Source organism: Lepisma saccharinum, chromosome 25 (genome assembly GCF_977018435.1).
Source record: "Lepisma saccharinum chromosome 25, izLepSacc3.1, whole genome shotgun sequence".
Classification (NCBI taxonomy): domain Eukaryota; kingdom Metazoa; phylum Arthropoda; class Insecta; order Zygentoma; family Lepismatidae; genus Lepisma; species Lepisma saccharinum.
Genome location: NC_139253.1, coordinates 26,179,493 through 26,200,604, shown reverse-complemented (window position 1 = coordinate 26,200,604; position 21,112 = coordinate 26,179,493). Strand labels below are relative to the sequence as shown.

Sequence of the window (21,112 nt, the reverse complement as noted above, 5' to 3'; positions counted from 1 at the left end):
AAAGGCCGTCCTGAACATTCAAAACAGTGACGCCAAGTGCTTTCTCTGGTCTGTGCTTGCAGCATTGCACCCTGTCGACTGGAAAAACCATCCATACCGAGTTAACCACTACCTACCCTACGAGCCTGAGCTGGAAGATGCCATTGCTGGGATCGACTATCCGGTGGCGCTTTCGGACATTCGCAAGTTTGAGGCCCGTACACACAACCCTCGGTTGGCCATCAACGTTTATGGCCTCATCGACGAAAATGTGGTGTACCCCATTCGGGTGAGCGACGTAGACGACGACGGTGCGCAGGAAATTCACCTTCTGCTCATCAAGAATGAAACTCACCATCACTACACCCTCATCCGTTCTCTCTCTAGACTTGTTTCGAGCCAGCTGAGCAAAGACAAAACCCACATAGAAGTTTGTCCCAGGTGCTTGTCTAAATTTCGTAATCGAGAATGGCAGGATTACCAGCGCATCAGAGGTCGCAACATCGCTGCCGAGAAGCTTGCTAACCACAAGCTCTACTGCAATGCCAACGAACCTGGGCTGGCAGACTTGCCCGAACCTGGCACCGTGGAACGTTTCCACATGCACGGTGCCATGGTAGAGCACCCCGCCATCATCATCGCGGATTTCGAGGCCTTCCTCAAACCCCTGTCCACTTGCGATCCCGATCCTGAAGTTTCTTCCACCACCCCTTACCAACTCCACGAGGCATCCAGTTTTGCATACGTTGTCGTGCGACGAGACCAACACATCGCCCCCGAGCCCTACGTGTACCGTGGTCCCGACGCTGCCAAACACTTCCTCGAGAGGATGGTTGTCGAGGCTATCGAGATAGGGAAGGTGCTGTTGACCCCCAAGTCTATGCTCCCACTGACCCCCGACGATCAACGTAGACACGACGAGGCCATTGCTTGCCCTGTCTGCGTCAAGGAGTACACCGCCAACAACTGTAAAGTCCGACACCACGATCACTTTAACGGTAGGTACGTTGGTTCTTGGTGCAACGATTGCAACCGCTTGGCCCGGGACCCGCGCTTCATCCCTGTGTTTTTTCACAACGGCTCGGGGTACGATTTTCACCACCTGATCAAGCATCTTGGGTACGACAACGAGCGAATCAACGTCCTGGCGCAGAACGAGGAGCGTTACATCAGTGTGAGCAAACGAGTGCCAATCCCAGAATCCGACTCTACCGTCGAACTTCGCTTCCTTGACTCCCTGAGGTTTCTCCCAGCCAGCCTCGATGCTCTTGCGGGGAAGCTTAGCGACGAGAAAATGCTAATCACCTCTGCGAATTTTCCGAACTTGGACGCCGGTCTCTTCAGGCGTAAGGGGGTCTACCCCTACGAATACATCACAGACCCTACCAAGTTTGCGGAGACGTCGCTTCCTCCTCGAGCAAACTTCTATAGCAAACTGCAAGGCTCGGGCATCTCTGAGGATGACTATAACCATGCTCAGTCCATGTGGTGTGAGCTGGATTGCCAAAATCTCGGAGACTACCACGACGCCTACCTCAGACTTGATGTGACGCTCCTCGCCGACGTGATCCAGGCGTTTCGTGCAACTGCGAAGACCATCTACCACCTGGATCCCGCCTACTTCTATAGTCTCCCCGGACTGGCATGGTCAGCCATGTTTCTGGTGACGAAAATTGAGCTGGAGCTTCTTTCGGACGTGGACATGATGCTGTTTGTGGAACGTGCCGTGCGGGGTGGAATGGTCCAGGTGTCGCAGCGACACTCGCACGCCAACAACCATCACATGGCTACTGGCTACGACTCCACCCAACCGTCCAGCTACATCATGCACACGGACGTGAATAACTTGTATGGGCACTCCATGATGCAGCCACTCCCCTTTAGAGGGTTCGAGTGGGCTGACCCTTCCAACTTCAACATTAAAGGTTTCGACGATTCGAAACATGGGTTCTTCGCCGAGGTGGACCTTGAGTTCTCCGAGAAGCTGCAGGATTCGTTCTGCGATCTTCCCCCTGCACCCGAGTTCAAGTGTCCACCCGATTGCAACCAGAAGAAGCTCGTCATGGATTTCGAACCCAAAAAGAATTACGTCCTTCACTACCAGAATCTCCGGTGGTTGATGCAGCAAGGGGTCACAGTCCACGTAGTTCACCGTATCCTCAAGTTCGAGCATTCTCCGTGGTTGCGTCCATATATCGAAGTCAACACCGAACACCGCACCGCAGCCACGTCCGAGCTTGATAAGGATTTCTTCAAGCTCATGAATAATGCGGTGTTTGGCAAGACCATGGAGAATGTACGGAATCGCGTGGACATAAAATTGGTGACGAGGAAAGAGCGATGTCGTCAGCTTGTTGCAAGTCCATTGTTCAAGTCTCGAACAATCTACAACGAGCAGCTGGCTCTGATTCACATGAGGCAAGGTGTGGTGAAACTCACCAAGCCCATCTACGTTGGAGCCACTGTTCTGGATCTGAGCAAGCTCCACATGTTCGAGACGTACTACGACATATTACGTCCACACTACGGCCACAACATCTCGCTTCTCTACACAGACACAGACAGCTTGGTGTACCACGTTCGCACAGCCGACGCATACGGGGATATAGCCTCAGTTCCAGCTCTTGAAGACCTCTTCGACACCTCGGGCTATCCCCAGCCGAACCAGTACGACATCCTAGCCCGCAACAAAAAAGTGCCCGGCAAACTCAAAGACGAGAAGGACGGAGATGTGATTCTCGAGTTTGCAGGTCTTCGCGCCAAGGCCTATACCATCAAAGCCGAGGGTGGCGTTACCAAGAAGGCCAAGGGTGTCGGCAGACAGGTGGTTCGGGAGCATCTCACATTCGAGGACTTCGTGGATTGCCTCAAGACCAGGTCGTCGGTTCTAAGAGCAGAACAGCGCATCCAGAGCGTCGACCATGTGTTGACCACCAACAAAGTGAGGAAGATTGCCCTGGATCCCAACGACGACAAGAGGTGCGTTCTCCAATGTGGAATCCACACACTGCCGTGGGGGCACTATCGCTTAGCAGAAAGCAAAACCTGCAACATATGCCCATCTTCAACAGAAGATTCATAAAACAAAACAAAAAAAAAGAAAACAAAAAAAAACAACACTGACTGTTATTACAAAAAAACTTTGACCGTATTTTAAATAACCAGCATAATATGAATCTTTTTGGTTTCCGAAAACAAACCAACATGGAGACTGTACATCGCGCGACGACAGATTATGAATTTCTACCTTCCATGTTAACTAAACTCAACGGTCTACTGATTGTTCACCTTAACAGCATTTGGACGAAATTGGATGACGATGTGGGCAAGATGTTTTACGTCTTCAACAACAATTTACATTTTTACAAAATTCCGATCGATGGAAAACTTCAAATCACCGTGAATCCGGAAAACGTAGGCGAAATCAAAATATCTACCGGCAAGAACATTTTTCGAATCAAGCACGACAAGATGCTTTCTAACATTACGTACGATGTTTCCGCAGGAGATTGTTTATACGTGGAACTCCTAGGAGATTACGACAAACTTATTCCTCTCTTCGTAGAATTACGAATCGTCTATCCTATTATAAATAACCGTTAACCAAAATGCCTAACGATATTTTCGGCAACACTAAGCGTGTAGACCACGCAGAAGAGATTCTCATGTTGGACGTCCGAATTAAAAAGTTGAGGAGCGATTTGATCGCTTTGCAGGAGACCTTAAACAAAAGTTTAGAGTCGGAGATCGCTACGCTCCAAACGCAATGTCTCGACCCTATTCTGAAAATCGATTCCGAACTGAAAACGCTCATAAAAAATTATGTCGACGTACCTTCTTACGACAACGTTCAAAATATACAGTTGAGCGTGGATAAGCTTCAAAATGATTTGGCCAAATTACAACAATTTCAATCGAAAAATGAAGATTTGGAAAAATTGAAACTCGAAATCGAAGAACGAACTTCGACAATCGAAAAGAATTTCTCTGAACTTCAAACCGTCGTGAAGGATATTGATGTAGAACGCTTGCATGTTGTTGTTTCCAAATTACAAGAAGAATTCGCCGGCACGTTGGAAGAAATTAAATCCAAGTTACAGACTTTGGAAGATACCATGACGAACCTACCATCGTCAGACGAACTGCAGGTCATCAGCAAAAGCGTCGCGAACATAAAAATTCAATTGGAGGCTTATCAAGATTTCGAACACATTCAAACCACCATCGCTACGCTTCAGGCGTCTCTGGAGTTGATCAACGAAGAAATTAAAAATATTCACGCTGAAGCAAGTGCGTTGACGAGCATACAAGACACGTTGAGCACGGTTCAGCAGAAGATAGAATATTTAGAAAATTTGAACGTCGAATCGAACCTTGCTCATTTTCATCACGTACTGGACAACATACAGGGTGACTTGGAATCGTTACGGACGAGCGTACCTTCGAGCGAAGATTTGGAAAAATTGAAAACGGCCGTGACGGCACTATCCGATTCGAGCGACATCAAAAATTCATTGAGCGATCTCGAGAGTAGGGTGGCCAATCTCCCCACCTCCAAAGAATTACACGCTTTGAAAAGGAGCATATCACGTATGCTGAAACGACTGGAAACGGAAACGGCGAACGTGGAACAGATTCGAGACGAACTTACTTCGCTGGTGTCGACGCTGCCCACTTCGCAGAGCGTCGCCGACCTTCACACACAGTTTACCGAGATGCGAAGCATCGTGAACGATCTTACCGAGAAAAGTTCGAAATTGAATCAAGTCGAAAACCTTCAGAGTATTGTCGTCAACATCAGAGATCAAGTTGGAGTGCTGGAATCCACGCAGGAATCGACGCTGACCTCTTTCGGTGCCAAATTACAAGAACTCAGCGAAAACTTCAAGCAGTTGAACGTGGAAGTGAAAATCAAACCGTCATTTTCTACAGTAACGGATACCATCGTCGAACATTTGTTGCCCGTACAAAATACACTGGGACAGCTTCACAGCAACCTCGTTAGCGTCGATACTAAATTCGCTAAACTGCATTCTCTGCAAGCCATCGAAATCAACAGCGTACCCAATCAACAGAGAATCTCCACGTTCGTCGAAGGTAACAAACTGTACATGTTACATCCTTATCATCCGTACTACAAGTTTCTCCTCGATGGCACGATTCAGATAAACGAATTTTCGTACTGGTCTCACGGCAGAAAAGCTAGCGTTCCCACCATGACCCTGATATCGAATCGTGGTGTTCAGAAAGCAGGAAACATTCCTCTGGCACGTTGGAACGAAACGCGCAACATATATGAAATACACGAAGACGAAGATCTCACCGTTTTTGACGTGAGTGCCGGCGATAAGCTGATCATTCAAAACACGAGCGAAGTGCCACCCTCTTTGAATCCCATCACGCTGGTGCTTCTCTTCAAACGTAATCTCTAAAAAAATGTCTAGGCAAGCTATCGTCGAAGAATTGCATAAACCTGCACGCCGCAACTACGAACGTTTGGCGGTGGTGACCAAGGGAATCGACGACCTCTGGCAAAGTGACCTCGTGGAGATGAGTAGCGGCAATCTAAAAAATGTGCATAAATTGAACAAGGGCAACAAGTACCTCCTCACCGTCATAGACACGTTTTCGAAATTCGCATGGGCTCTACCTTTGAAGGCGAAAACAGGGACGTGCGTAACGGAAGCATTTAAGACAATTTTTCGCGAAAGCGGCAGACGACCTCGGTTTTTGCAAACAGACAACGGTAAAGAATTTTACAATGCCGTATTCCAAAAGTTTATTCGGAAACACGACATTCGACATTACTCAACCTTCAGTCACATCAAAGCCAGCATCGTGGAAAGATTTAATCGCACTCTGAAATCGCGCATGTGGAAACGATTCACGCTTCGAGGAAATTACAAATGGGTCGACATACTGCCGGAACTCGTCGACACCTATAATGATAGGGTACACAGAACGATAGGCATGAAGCCAGCTGACGTTACCAAGTCCGACGAGCAGCGATTAATTTCCAGCGTTTACTGTCCAAAGTACACGCCCACGACAAAAAAACCTAAATATAAAATTGGAGACCAGGTGAGGGTCAGTAAATTGAAGCGAACGTTCGACAGGGGTTTCACACGAAACTGGAGCACGGAACTTTTTACCGTGGTTCGAGTTCTACCCGGAAACCGTCACACGTATATAATAGAGGACAGTGGCGGTGAAATTTTATTGGGGCGCTTCTACGAGGAGGAACTCTCTAAAACGAAATACCCCAACACATACCTTATCGAGAAAGTATTGCGTAGAAAAGGCAACAAACTGTTTGTCAAATGGCTGGGACTTCCGGAAAAAAGTTGGATCGATTCAAACGAAGTGATTCTATGAGTGCGTGGAATGTCGTGAAACGTCTACCTGATTCGGAAAATCGAAAGAACAAAAGGAACGGCGAGTTGCTTCCCGACAGCATCCGCTGTCTGATCGTAGGTCCTTCAGAGTGTGGGAAAACAACACTGCTCGTGGACAATTTTCTCCTCGCACCGAATTGGTTAGATTGGAAGAACAGGCACCTCTACGTATTTTCGAAAAGTCTCGAGCAAGCGAAATACCAGCAACTGATGAAACTGTACGATGGTCTGGACATTGCAACGTTCTCTTCGGAAATAAAACCACTCCACGATTGTCGTGAAAATTCAGTCGTTGTGTTCGACGATGTCATCCTGGAAAATCAAAATGAAATTCGCAATTTTTTCACGCAAGGTCGTCACAAAGGAATAGATTGCTTCTTCCTAGCTCAAACGTTTTCCAAAATTCCAAAACAGTTAGTACGCGACAACGCTAATTTCATATGTTTGTTTCGTCAAGATCACACCAACCTCAAGCACGCGTACGATGACTACGTAGGCGGAGACATGAACTACAATCAATTTTCGGAACGCTGCTGCTCCCACTGTTGGAACAGTGACGATTTCGGATTCGCGACGATCGACATGACGAGAAAACCTAACGAGGGAAAATACAGAAACAAAATCAACGACTTTCTAAACGTTGCAACGTTGTGAGAAACAATGAGTATAAATAACGCTATGACGAAACGAAAAATCGAAGACGAAAATCTCAAGTTGCGAAACTACCTCGCGAAACGCTTCAAAGGTTGGAAATCCGAGAATCGCGGATTCTACGAAGAGAAGAAACGTCAAGATCAACCTGTGATCGACGCCATCAGCGATCTAGGTAAAGAAATTAAAGGCGTCACGGAACAAAATAAAAATTTGATCAACGAACTCGTACCACTTGCAGCTAAAAGTTACACCGTACCCACGCCCATTTCGAGCATTCCTTCGACGCCGTTGGAATTGAAGGACGTACCGGCACGACATCGAGCCATAGGTAACACACCGTCGTCTTTGGATAAAATCGAGTTGGGACCTTTGGCACGAGACTACCTGAGCACGGGAAAATTCGACAAGGATGAAGTGTTCGGATTGTATCCGAGCATGGAGAGCAACGAAGGCGGCGGTGTGGTTTGGAAGATTGGAAAATCGAAGGTGAGTTTCGAAGGCAACGACATTAAAGTCAATTTAGGCGAGAAGGATAGTTGGAACAGGTATCCGGGTACGGTGGGACTGTGGGAACTCGTTGCCAAAAAGCAGCCGAAAGATTACACCGACGAAGATTACCAGAGTTACAAGGAAATTCTGATCATGACGGACGCCTTGTACCAGAACAACGACGCCTCGCAGAATAGGGTCAAATCCAGCAGCGGCGAGAAGTACAGAAATCTCATCAAGCCGATATGGAACCAGGTGAAAACAGGCAGCGGCGTCAAACTCTACAACACCCTGCCCAAAGAATTCGTTTGGGTGGACGACGTGCGCAAGCTCATAGACAGGTTGTTGGTTATTGCAGGAGAGGAGACTGCAGGCAATCGTAATTTCTACAACGAGAAGGTTGGCATCGTGGACATGATCAGCACAAAACTTTCCAACTTCATCGTGAACGACGACAAGGGCATAGGTTACCTCATTAAAATCATCAACACGCTGCCTCCGAGATTCTGGAACGTGGCCGAAGGAAAGGGTCTCGTGAACGACATCATCAACAAGTTACCTTTCGAGATGCATTTACCCGGCTACCAGTACTGCGGACCAGGTACCAAACTCGAGAAAAGATTGGAGAGAGGAGACAGGGGTGTGAATCTGTTGGACGCCGCATGCAAAGATCACGACATCGCTTACAACACCACTCGCTCCGATCTGGATGCACGTCACGAAGCAGACAGAAAGTTAGAGCACGCAGCTTTCGAGAGATTCGTTAGCAGAGACGCTTCGCTGGGAGAAAGAGTTGCAGCACTGGGCACCACCATCGCCATGAACACGAAACAAAAACTTGGATGGGGTGTGTAGAAATAAAAGAATTTCTCGAACCGTGAAAAAAATTTCTTCGGTATATAAATAACACTACGTAAAAAAAAAAAAAACTCCAATTGTGTTTGCCATTTATAAAATGAGTAAACAATCACTAGACGCCCAAGCATTAAAACAAATGCTAAATTCATCAGTCGAATATGTAAAAATTCAGGAATTAGAAGTGGACAAACCTTACACGATAACTTCCGGTTCAATTGTTTCTACCCAGTATGGCCCCAAGGCGCGTCTGTTGCTCAACGCACAATACAGTCTATTTTTACCAGATCGATACGCTAACATGTTATCCGACGAGAAGCTAGCTATTTTAATCGAGAACAAAACTCAAATCGTGTACAAGGGTACAAAGGAACTTCTTGGTAAGAAAACAAAGCACGTAATAGAATTTGTGTAACGGCTCTGCGCGGAGTATATTCTTGAAAAAAAATTACACGGAACAAAAAAAATTTCAGAACATTTATATATAAATAACATACCAAAAAAAAATTACACAAAACAAAAAAAATCTCAGAACATATATATAAATAACATACCGTGAAGATAGCATATAGAGCATCATCATGAAGCCCAAGGGTGTCGTGTACCAGATACCATACTCCAATCTGAAAAATCTAGGTGCCCTCGATGGGTTACTCACCAAGAAACAACGCGAGAAGAAACGTTCTTGCTTGACGAAAGGACACGGAATGAAATTACTTCTCAGCACACCTCAATTGAGACGCTTGCAGCGTTCGCGAAAACAGCAAAAAATCGGAGGTTTCATATTCAGCATCCCGGCCATCCTGGCAGCATTAGGGGCCGTTGGAAGTTTGGCCGGCGGTAGCGCCGCCATTGCAAAAACCGTCATCGACTCGAAGAAGAACAAGGCAGAATTGGAAGAACAGAAACGTCACAACCTGGCTATGGAGAAGAAGGGGAAAGGTGTGACCAAAAAGCGAAAAAGCAACCTCGATGCTTTGAAGAAATATAAAAAAAAGAAGAAGCCCTGTCCAACTTCGATATTGAATCTCTGATCGAACTGTTGGGAATAAAAAACTTCAGGGGTGTTTTCATGTCCGATTCTCTACCCTCTGCTGTGAAGAAAAAGGAGTATGGCGTGGTCAACCTGGACAGTTACAAAAATCCTGGTACACATTGGATATGCTACCTCAAAATTGACGATAACAATGCATTTGTTTTCGATTCGTTCGGTGGCACACCACCTGCCAGGTTGGTGAAGTATCTCAGTGTTGCCAACCTCTACTACAATGACAAACGCATCCAGGGTTTCACCGATGTTAACTGTGGCCACCTATGCCTCTCCGTTCTCGCATACATGTCTAAAATAAATAACCCCTCGGTGGAACATTTTCAGAAAGCATTGTGGAATCTTAAACACGATGGGCGTGTTCCATCTCACGAGCGAATCTTCGATCCTGAAACTCACGCTGCACGACGACATCGTCTATCCTAAATCCGTAGCTCTGCGTGCATTCTACAGCATGTACCTCATACCTAACGTCACGCAGCACAACAACAAAATTAGCGTCGGAAGCGAGCACATTGTCGTCACGCCAGGCCAATACAATCTTTCCACTTTGCAAGCTCAATTACCCAAAGGCACGTACCTTTCTCAAAATTCGGTCACGCACAGAGTGGAAATCCTATCGGCAACGGAAACCATAAACCTGGGCACCATGGGAGAACTTTTAGGTTTCGAGAACAACACCAAACTCGAAGCTGGCATCAAACACACGGCAACCAACATTCCTAAATTTCTAGCCATAGAAACTCTAAACGTTCACTGCAACGTGGCGGAAGGCATGATCACTAAATCTTCGGACGGATTACTGGGAAGTCACAAGCAGACAGGAATCATAGCCACATTCAAACCTAGTTCCGAATTCATGGAACCGATCATCTACACACCCTCTTCGCCGATCTATTTTCCAGTATGCCGCAACCGCATAGACGACATAGAGTTGGTGGTGACAAACGAGAAAGGAGACGTGGTGGATTTCGCAGGTGCAACGACCACTGCCATCGTGGAGATCAACGTATAATAAATAACACGCATAGTAAAAATGGAGCAAATCGAAAGTTACGAATTGCAATCTTTCCCTCCCAACCGTCGCACGTTCGCCAATCTCAACGAAGCGAACAGGGAGATCGAATACGACGTGGACGTAGGCGACGGGTTTGTTCATCCTCACAGAGCGGACCTCTATCTTCAATTCGACGTGGTGAAGAAGGAAAGCGGAGACGCGTTTCCCGCAACAGCAAATTTGATACTCGTGGACAACTTCGTGCCTCACCTGTTCTCGCAGGTGGAGGTGAGGAAACACAACACCGTCATAGACAGAATAGATTATCCAGGCATCACGTCGACGGCAGTGGGAACATTGAAATTATCCAAAACTGACGCAGCATACTACCAGGCGGGAGGATTCGAAGCGGGGACCAAAATATCGACTAGAAGTCACACGGTACTCTTTCCCATGCGTCTGCTACCGGGATTCTTCTCGGACTACAAGGAGATCATGTGGAAGGGGGGATTGCGCGTCACGTTTCGAAGAGCAGCCAACGACAACAACGCACTGATGCGATACACCAACTTGAACGCTGACGGCACGCCGATAGCCAACACATTACCCGAAGCGGCCAAGTGCGTCATCCGGAGCATGGAGTTGAGAATGCCGATCGTGGAATACGAAACAAACTACGCCCTCAAGTACAAAGCGGAGATCTTGAAGAGTCCGCAGGTGCCGATTCATTTTCACGGTTACCAGTGCGTGCAGAAGATGGCGTCGGGAAGTCACATGGAATTCGACGTGACGACTCAGTTCAACAACATACAGTTCGACATGCCAGATTTCGTCGTAGTGTTCTTTCAAACCGGGCGCGATAACAACCAGGAAAAAGATTCCAGCAAATTCGACGACTGCAAGATCAAAAACATTTATCTCAAAAATGGACGCAACGAAGTGTTCCCGCGCGAGAATTACAACCTCGACATGACCAAAGACGATTATCTCAAACTTTACGAAGCTTACACGGCTTTCAAACGCGTGACCGAGGGAAGCATGGACATGTACTACACCCCCAGTGAATTCAAAACCCGCAGGCCGATGTTCGTCATCAACACATCTAAGAGGAAGCAGGTGGTGGTCAACGATCGAACCAACATCAAGATCGTCTGCGAGTTCAACAGTCCGTTGCCCGAGGACACCGTATGCAGTGTGATCCTGGTCGCCGAGAAGTCCTTCGTCCACGACGTGAAGAACGAGAGGGTCACAGAGCAGTTTTAACATGTTTAACATCTTTTTTCTTGCACAAATAATAAGAGGCGCCAGCGCGTGCACGTGTGTGTGTGTGTGGCACATCGTTCCCGAGAGAGGTTTACAAAAGTCACGATATACAAACATTAGTGTCCCCGGGACTTGGAAGATTACGATAAAGTGCATTCGTACTTCAAAAATGAGAAAATGCATTATTTACTCATCACGCTGTGCCAGCACAACGAATAAATACGCGAAACGTAATCTACCGATAGGCGCGCGCGCGCGTGTGTGGCACATCGTTCCCGAGAGAGGTTTACAAAAGCCGTGTCCGGATTGGCAAGCGCTCCATCCCGTTCTCTCCCGTTGCTCTCGCGTGCACTCGAAGTCGCGTCCAAGTCGTCCGAATCTGCATGTCCCCTTGTAGTACGGCTGTCACTTTTCCCGCCAGGTGTCAGCCCGAACTTCACCCACCGCGCTCTGGGGCGCAAACAAACATGACAATGATTTCCACCTAACTACTCACATTAAAAAATATAACACGCTATTTCATCATTTACGTTTTCTGCATTCATTATCGATAAAATATTAAAATATAACTGAGTTTTACATCCTCTAATCAGTAAATGTTGTCTGTACAAAGTGAAAGTTAGAATATAGCTGCCAAGCGCAGCGTCACAGCGAGTTCAAGCGTGCATCTGTCGCGCCTCCCTCCGACTCCACGTCTACCGCAAATTCGGACAACAGAGATTGGCTGAGTCCCGGATGGAACAGCGCTCTAGGTGACATCTGCTGCTGATTCGGACGCAGCCCTGGCCACTTCTATTAGTCAGTGTTGCCCATTCGTAGGTTAGCTTCGCCTGTAAAATATCACATGATGAAATATTCTTCAGGTAAGTTGGCAACATTGAACCGCAATTGATGTTACCAGTGTTGTCAACTTCTATTTGTAGGTTAGCTTCGCCTGCAAACTATCACATGGTGAAATATTCTTCAGGTGAGTTGGCAACATTGAATCGCAATTGATGTTACCAGTGTTGTCAACTTCTATTTGTAGGTTAGCTTCGCCTGTAAAATATCACATGGTAAAATATTCTTCAGGTGAGTTAGCAACACTAAACCGCAATTGATGTTGCCAGAGTTGCCAACTCCCATTTGTAGGTTAGCTTCGCCTGTAAAATAACATGTGGTGAAATATTCTTGGGGTGAGTTGGCAACACTGAACCGCAATTGATGGCACTCAACCCGTGCACCTCCACTAGTCAGTGTTGCCAACTCCCATTCGTAGGTTATCTTTGCTTGTAAAATATCATATGGTGAAATATTCTTGGGGTGAGTTGGCAACACTGATCGCCAATTGATGGCGCTCAACTAAGCTGATTACACTAATCAGTATTGCTAACTCTTATTCGTAGGTTAGCTTCGCCTGTAAAATATCACATAGTGAAATATTCTTGAGGTGAGTTGGCAACACTGATCGCCAATTGATGCTGGTGAACCCGGCTACCTCCACTAATCAGTGTTGCCAACTCCCATTTGTAGGTTAGCTTCGCTTGTAAAATATCACATGGTGAAATATTCTTGGGGTGAGTTGGCCACACTGCGAGAAAAGCCTCAAGCAGTGTTGCCAGCTCCTTGTTTGAGGTTAGGTTAGACCGAAAAAAAAAAACCTTGGTGATTTTTTCAAGTGAGGAGTTAGCAACACTGCGAGCGCCACCGAGCGCCATTTTCGGTTGGTCAACCGGCTTGATTACTCTACTCTGTAGGTTAGCTTCGCCTGCAAAATATCACATGGTAAAATATTCTTGAGGTGAGTTGGCAACACTGAATCGCAATTAATGTTGCCAGTGTTGCCAACTCCCATTTGTAGGTTAGCTTCGCCTGTAAAATATCACATGGTGAAATATTCTTGGGGTGAGCTGGCAACACTGCGAGAAAATGAGGCTCATGCCTTACGAGAGAAATCCATTAAGGCGAGCCTCACCGAGCCTCATTTTCGGGCGTAGAACCCGGCCCACTACTCTACTTGGGACTTATATAAAAAAAAGCTCAACCAACTTGAGGCAGTTTTGATTAAGAAAATTGAATATCGAGCATCATCTACTATAATGAAGACAATTATGAAATAACCTATGTCCAAGGCGATTTTGGTACTGGAGAATCTACTGAATAATACCTCGAAACAAGTAGCAAATCTACATTTCTGTAGGTTTTAAAGTGAGTAGCACGTGTAGTACTTCTCTCTCTCTCTCTCTCTCGGTCTCTATCTCCCCCCTCCCCTTATTTTCCATCCCTTTCTCCTACTATCACACTTCATCCCCTTTTCCCTCCTGGAGCCTCCCAGTGGCGTAGTACTAACGTCGCTGCCTTGTAATCAAGGGATCTCAGATTAGATACCTGGTGGAGGCACATAGTGGTTCGGGTCCCACATTACTCTGTAGGTCCAGTCCTGATTAACCTATCCAACATATATATAACATCAGTGACTCACTGACATAAATTATCTCCATGAAGGAAGCCCCGAAAGTAAAAAAATGCTCCATTACAACTCTCACGAAATGATGTCAAAAGAACGAGAATATTAAAAAAATCACTCACTTATCTCTTCTTTAAGGGTGAAAATGCCCTCTTGACGTTCATAGCAACATCCGCTTCCATCCGCTAAAAATTGGACATTTTTTCTCATACTTTATCATCGAGATCAACAGTACGCAGATGATTCAATTCAAAGTTAGAAAACGTACATCAAACAAGAGTGACATCTACATAAGAAGACTCAGTCCAGAGATTGCATATAAACATTTATGTATACAAAGTAGTACTCAAAATACGAAAATATCTACATCATGGCTGTTTTAATGAAATGTTTAGAGATGTAACACTGTCGTGTTTGCAATGTTTGTTGTTGACCATGCAACGGTCATTGCTAGGGAACTTAAAGAAAGGTTATTTTCACCCTGGAAACTACGGTGAGTGAGCGATACCTTCATTATCTATTGCATTCTATATATTATCATATTCTATGGCCTATTGAATTCGTTTATATAAAACATGTAACTAACTGATGTGAAAGGGACAGTACTTATTCAGTTTATTTACTTGAACAATATATGAGCACGTACACACAGAACGTTGAGAGGAAGCAAACGTACTCACTTGATTCCCTACCTTCACTTCTGCATGCCGAAATTTGCAAAGTAACTGCGAGTGTTGAGGAACCGCATTTTTAAGATGCCAACGCCGCGCATAAAGTGGACTTAAACACAAATTCAAATAAATAAACTTTTCCATCCCATTGCACATTCATCCCTCCCCCTCCTGTCGCATTTTACACCCCTTCTGTTTTTTCTCTACCTCCTCAAGATTTACTGTTCGAATAGTTTAATTGCCTGCTTACTGTATAGAAATGATTTTCTTTATCTTAGATGCTAACGTCACTGAACATTCGTCTCAAGGTTTGTGAAATTGTCCAATCCCAATTTATGCATAAGCGTAGCCTCCTCCTATAATTATTAAGTTCTCTTGATTGAGAAGACTATTATTTGATTATGGACAAAAGATCTCGAACCAATGTACTGCGGAGATTGCCATGAGAAGTTCCGCAGTGAACTAGTGCCATTAAAACCTTATTAAATCCTGGAAGCTTTACCTGAGGCTGCTGCAAATGTGACACCACCCATCTTTGCCCTTACTCTACCCCCCTCCTCCCCCCTCTCTTACTCTCTTTCCACCCACTTTCCAAATGGGTTGAGTATCGGGGCCAGATGCATCCATTCCCACGCTTGAATTTTCGCCTAAATTGTTAACCAACCATCGCGACGTTGCGCTGAATTATTAAGCCCTACCCAGACCTAAAGGGACGCTTGTAAATTCACAAAGGATTCCCATCGAAACGTGTTTCTGGATCAACCCAGGCTTCGGTCGCATCGCTTGAAAATTATTTGATGCCTCGGCGACATATATGCCTCAGGAAATATTGGATTAGAGGATAGGTTTTCACCGCCGGGCGCGATATGTTATGTTTTTCTATCTGTCGCGTCTATTCCCTTTCGGCGCGGAACGACTTGTGTGCGGATAGATGCGATGCGGGTTAACCGAAGGTGTTGCTGGGAGCGCAACCCGATCGATACATTTTCGCTGGCAATTAAAGGGTTCCGAGTTCGAATCTAATTTCGTAGTCTATATCCAGTGCCGGTTAACTTCTTAACGCAAGGCTCTCTCCTTTACAAATATGTGACACGCTCAAGGAGGACGGTCGTCAGCACGCATCATGATGATGTAAATGGTAGAATATGTTTGTTCGGCCTTGCCTTACTTTCTCGGTACTTTCTACATCGTGCCGGGTCAGTGGCCCAGAGCGTAAGAGAGTTTCGATCTCGCCATCGAAGTTCCCGGGTTCGAATCCCTACCTGGACATCAGTGTTCTTTCTGAGGTCCATCAGTTTCATGTAATCGTCACTTATGGGCCCTCCCGATGCCGTAGTGGTAACGTCGTCGCCTTGTAATCACGGGTTCCTGGTTCGATACCCGGTGGAGGCACGTAGTGATTCGGATCCCACTTTGAACTGTAGGCCCAGTCCCAATTAGCCTATCTGTGCATAAAGTAGACTTTAAACAAAACTGAAGTAATCGTCACGTATCCTCTTCGTCGCAATTAGCCAAAACGTCACTAAAAACGAAAGCATAGGGTGCTTCGAGGGTCCAAATTCCGAATTTTGGGTAAGACATTGCATGTGCGCTTATGCTATTTGGTCGCGCGACATCCTCATTACCGCCACTTTTGGTTAATTGGAACGACGAAGGTGAATGATGATTAGATCAAAATAAAGATAACAGGAATACCTGTGCTCAGGCAGAGCCTCGATCCGGGAATTTTGGATTGCCAGATGGTGATTCAACTACTCAACGCTTCTGGGCAGAGGGGCATAACTTACAATACAAAATATTACCTTGTATTGTACTGATGTGGTTCCTGGTTCGAGCACATGTTACGATAAAAATGCTTGGGTTTGATCTACCGTGCCAGAAATCACTGGTTTGATGCAAGATATAGCAATAAATGAACGCGATATGTTGTATGATTTGATTAATTTGTCATTTTTATAGCTTTCTCTATGCAGTAATGGCGAGAGAAAAAATGAGTAGAGAGGCATACGTAATGCGTTGGTTAAGAGGTAATTCCTCCTTGGCAACATCATTGGCCTTGGGTCGCATAATAACGTTATATTGATGATAAATTTGGACGTGGGTAAAGGGATAAAGCTTATCCAATGGCGGAACACCAAAAACACTCACTTAGAGGTTTCTTATTCCTTTGATGTGGGCGCTTCTTAATTTTGAACCGTTTAGTATCTATGTTGTGCTGAAGGCAGCAACTGGTATGCTCACCGAATTGGCGCAACCAAAGAGACTGTAAATGAACTTGCGCAAATCGTTCCGTTCAAATGTTGCTCTTTTGCCACGAGCTTTTGAATCGGCGAAACGAACCGCAAACTCTCCTCAACTACCCGGACATGCCCAACAGTCCAGTTGCCACAATTGTCCTTCACGGAAGAAATCAATCCTGGATGCTGAAAAAACGACAGCTGCACGGAGCATCGAAACCCGCTCGAGGCAATAATGATCCTTGGGACGTGGTCCTTCGGGAAACTGTGCTCGATACTTGTCCCGGGTTTATCTGACCAGATGGGGCCGGGGGTATTTCGTTGCACTCGTGTTTTGATGAAGTGGCACGCTCGATAATGTGAAAGAGTCTGCTACTTGATCTGTACCGAAGCGTACAAGATACAGTTTAAGAGGTGCTGGTTTGAAACCACTGATGGTAAAGCTTTTTCGTGTCATCTGCATATGTATAAAGTAACCAGAACTTTCGCACGTTGTGTATCTTTTGAAGAGGTTGTAACTCTACACAAAAAGTCATCTGCTTTACTGTTTTGGATTTCCAAAGATGGAAAGAAGATGCCTGTTTTTGAGATGTGAAGTGGAGGTAAATTTCACGAGATTGGCATCAGCCAATCGGTTTCGCTCACCTTGTGTTCTGCCGTTGACTGGATACATTGTGTTGTTTGAGAGGTCGTTAATTGATTCCTGTGATTTTTGTTGACGGACTGGTGCTTTCAGATAGAAGAGAAACCACAACTGCAAGCGTTACTTAAGCAGCTTAGGTTCACATATTTGAAAGGAGAGTCTAAGCCTTCTTACTAGCTTCAGACTCTAAAACATCCTGGTCACCCCACTGTAATTGTGGAAGAGCGATATTATATGCACGTCCAGAGTGAGCGGCGGTGCTGGAGCTTTTAAGAGTGGCGGAAAGGAGGGAGACAGGATCTTGCACTTATCTCCACAAGAGATAGAGAGTTGTCCACACTTGCTCTAATAAGTCCACAAAAACGCTATGTCACCAAGGATCTTTCCCATATTTCAGAGTGGCATTGCCAGTACTAGGTAGGCTTGGATGTATATTACCTTACACACCCACTTTCAAAAATCTACTGCGTAAACGTGTTGGTATTTCGAATAAACCCCTACGTCAACCAACACTGGATTCGTACGCACTCAAAATGTGGGAAACCAAACTTTCATATTTAGTAAACTTTCCTTGGAAGTGTTTTCAAAGTTTAGACTTAATGTGCGTTTTATTAGGGCTTGAGGAAGCACCTCAATTGTGAAACAGCTTCAGATGTACCTATGGGAATATGTTTTATGCATTAACAGGATACATGACATTCCTGTATGCAGAACTTGAAGAACGATAACTTTCTATTCAATAATAAGAGATATTACACAAAAGTATTACGTCAGCTCATCATGTATCGTACAAAAAAATTGATACATGATCAATCTTGACTTTTAATACGGTTTTTTTATGGATACGAATCCTTCAGAAATCCAAACAAATCCGAGAAACCCATAAGGTTGAAATCAGTATTTCTTACTGCAACTGAGACCTTCCTGTCTTAGAGAAACTGGGATGTATGTGAATGGGCATTGTCATGTCGCGAAATCAAATCTCAATTATAACTTTCATTGTTGATTTTTCTCATCTTGTGCCCCATTGTGATAACGCTGTAGCCTTGTGATGAAGAGTTCTTAAGTTCTATTCTCAGCGGAGACACACTTCAGAGGTTCCAAGTTCTACTTAAAGTTGTTGGTGTAGAAGCATACATGTGACAAGTTCACATTTCAATTTCGTTTTTGTTTTTTTCGTGCATCGTATCGTGGTGTGAACAATGTCTGCAAGTTAAATATCATTTAGTACTACTAATCACATGTAATTAGTAGTGATTGCGTCATACATCAGGGGAAACAATTCCGCTACTCCTGGTAACATGTACATAAAGTGCTTCAGCGATTATGTAAAAAGTGTATAATTACGAAAATATTCTTTTGGCCATATATCACTTAAAGTAGCCCTATTTCCCCTCTATCTGCGAGCAAAATTTAAAGACTACTGTGGGTACTTGGTTGTGCGATAAACGAATAATTGGACATGCGTAGTAATTGCGGACGTGATTGCCCTTCGAATAGGCAGAATGGACACGCAAAATATAAAACAGAGTGGGGTAGACATCGCATGTTTAAGCGAACGGTGATTTTCTGTCAACGTCTGGGTATAAACGCTCCAGTAAGAACTTGGAGGTTCTGATTAGGTTTGACGACACGGGCCTTCGTTTCAATTTCTCATTAAACTCGGCTGCAATTAAATTAGCCCGGCTTGTTCTGGGTTTTCCACACATTTGCCTCAGGCATGCTAAGATGGTGGGGGAGATCCTATATGGCGTTTCATTATAATGTAAATTATATGTCATCGACCGTGGCTCCACGTGACGGCCGATAAGAGAACTATCAACGGTAGCCCTTGCGTTGCTTGGGAGTGCTTGTTGAGGCTGAGAGCATGTCACATGCGAGTGGCTGGTACATGTACATAAATTAAGTAATTCTGATAGGTTGTCAACCACCGGTCACTATCGCAGTTCCGAATGAAATATTGCTGCCGAGGTTTGAGAAAGTGCTTTGAATCACGCACGGAAAGTCACTTGTTCCCGTTATTCTGGTCGTGGCTTTGTAGATGGGGTCTGTGCGATCTCATCTCTTCTTTGTGAGCCTCTGGCTGCCAAGTGGGGGACCCCGGGTTCGATTCCCCGGGATAAGCGATCTCAGGATTGTTTTCCGGCTCTGGGGCTCATCCAGCGTGTCACTAATGGGTACCTCGTGGCGACCTTAGAGATAGAGGCAGCTTGAGCATGGTGCTGACCGCATCTCCACTATCGCCGAAATGGCGAAGGGAAAGTAACGCTTCCTTTGCCAATTACGAGTAGTTTCTCAGTGTTCAATGTATAGGGTGTTTTTTTTAGAGTGATAGAACTTTGAATTGAAATAAAACACATAAAAAAATAAGTTTGAAGCCAATTGTGTTTTGATTTGAAAGATAACTTTCTGACATTTACTTTTTGAAAATAATTTTCGGCATATTTCCACCACGACTAGCTGTGATGAACCGGATTCGATCAGTCCAATTTTGAACCACTTTTTTAAGTAATTGGGGACGTATGTCGTTAATAACACGAGTTATGTTGGCTTCCAAAGCGTCAATTGTTGCTGGTTTATCAGCATAAACCAGAGACTTTACATATCCCCAAAGAAAATAATCCAGTGGCGTTAGGTCCCATGATCTTGTGAGGCCAATTCACTGACAGCACCGATATTTCCGAAGTGCTCTATACGTTTGGCGAACAGAAAATTGATTTTGGAAATATATTTCCACAATTTGTAAACGTTGTTGCGGCGTCAGTCTTTCCATGATCATTTGCCAATGCTTACTTATCTGAAATGACAAAACAACATGTCATCAAAACAAAACAAATGACAGCTATCCCTATCGAAAGTTCTATCACTCTTAAAAAAACACCTTTAAATAGAAATATATTTGGGGTTCACTTACATAAAATATTCCAAAAGCAATTACATTTTTCAATTTCAGTCACTTTGCGTCGCTCTTCTACCTCGGTTGTTAATCGTAACGATAAGAATGAATGATGCATTGCTGCAATTGAGAATGGACGAATACAGTGATACATAAAGTTTAATTGAGACCTCTGTCTTCGTAGAGTATTACGCTGAAAATTCTGCCATGCAAATCGGTCCAGAGCAATTGGGAACATCTATATTGGCATGCTTTGAAGGCTCAAAATACATGACGAGTAAATATCTACGGGCACCATTTCAGAAATGAAGGTGCCCTTAGGGAGCTCACACAGAGATCTGGTGATATCGAGATAAAAATTGGAAATAAACTCGAAAAATATGTTACAAAAGACGTGCAAAGACGTGAACTCCACAGGTTCAAAGAAGCATACAATGGTGTGAAAGCAAAATTCATGAGTAGGACACTGCTACATGCACCCTGTTTGCAGGAAGGACGTAGCTATAAGTGCGGTATCGACCTCCCTTAATAGAAAAAAT

At 44.9% G+C, this 21,112-nt stretch overlaps 1 protein-coding gene across 3 annotated transcripts in view; it reads left to right on the top strand.

Moving 5' to 3' along the window:
* The window catches only part of LOC145978505 (limbic system-associated membrane protein), a 706,857-nt gene that overhangs the window by 669,559 nt on the left and 16,186 nt on the right, over window positions 1–21,112 (top strand). The window lies entirely within an intron of this gene.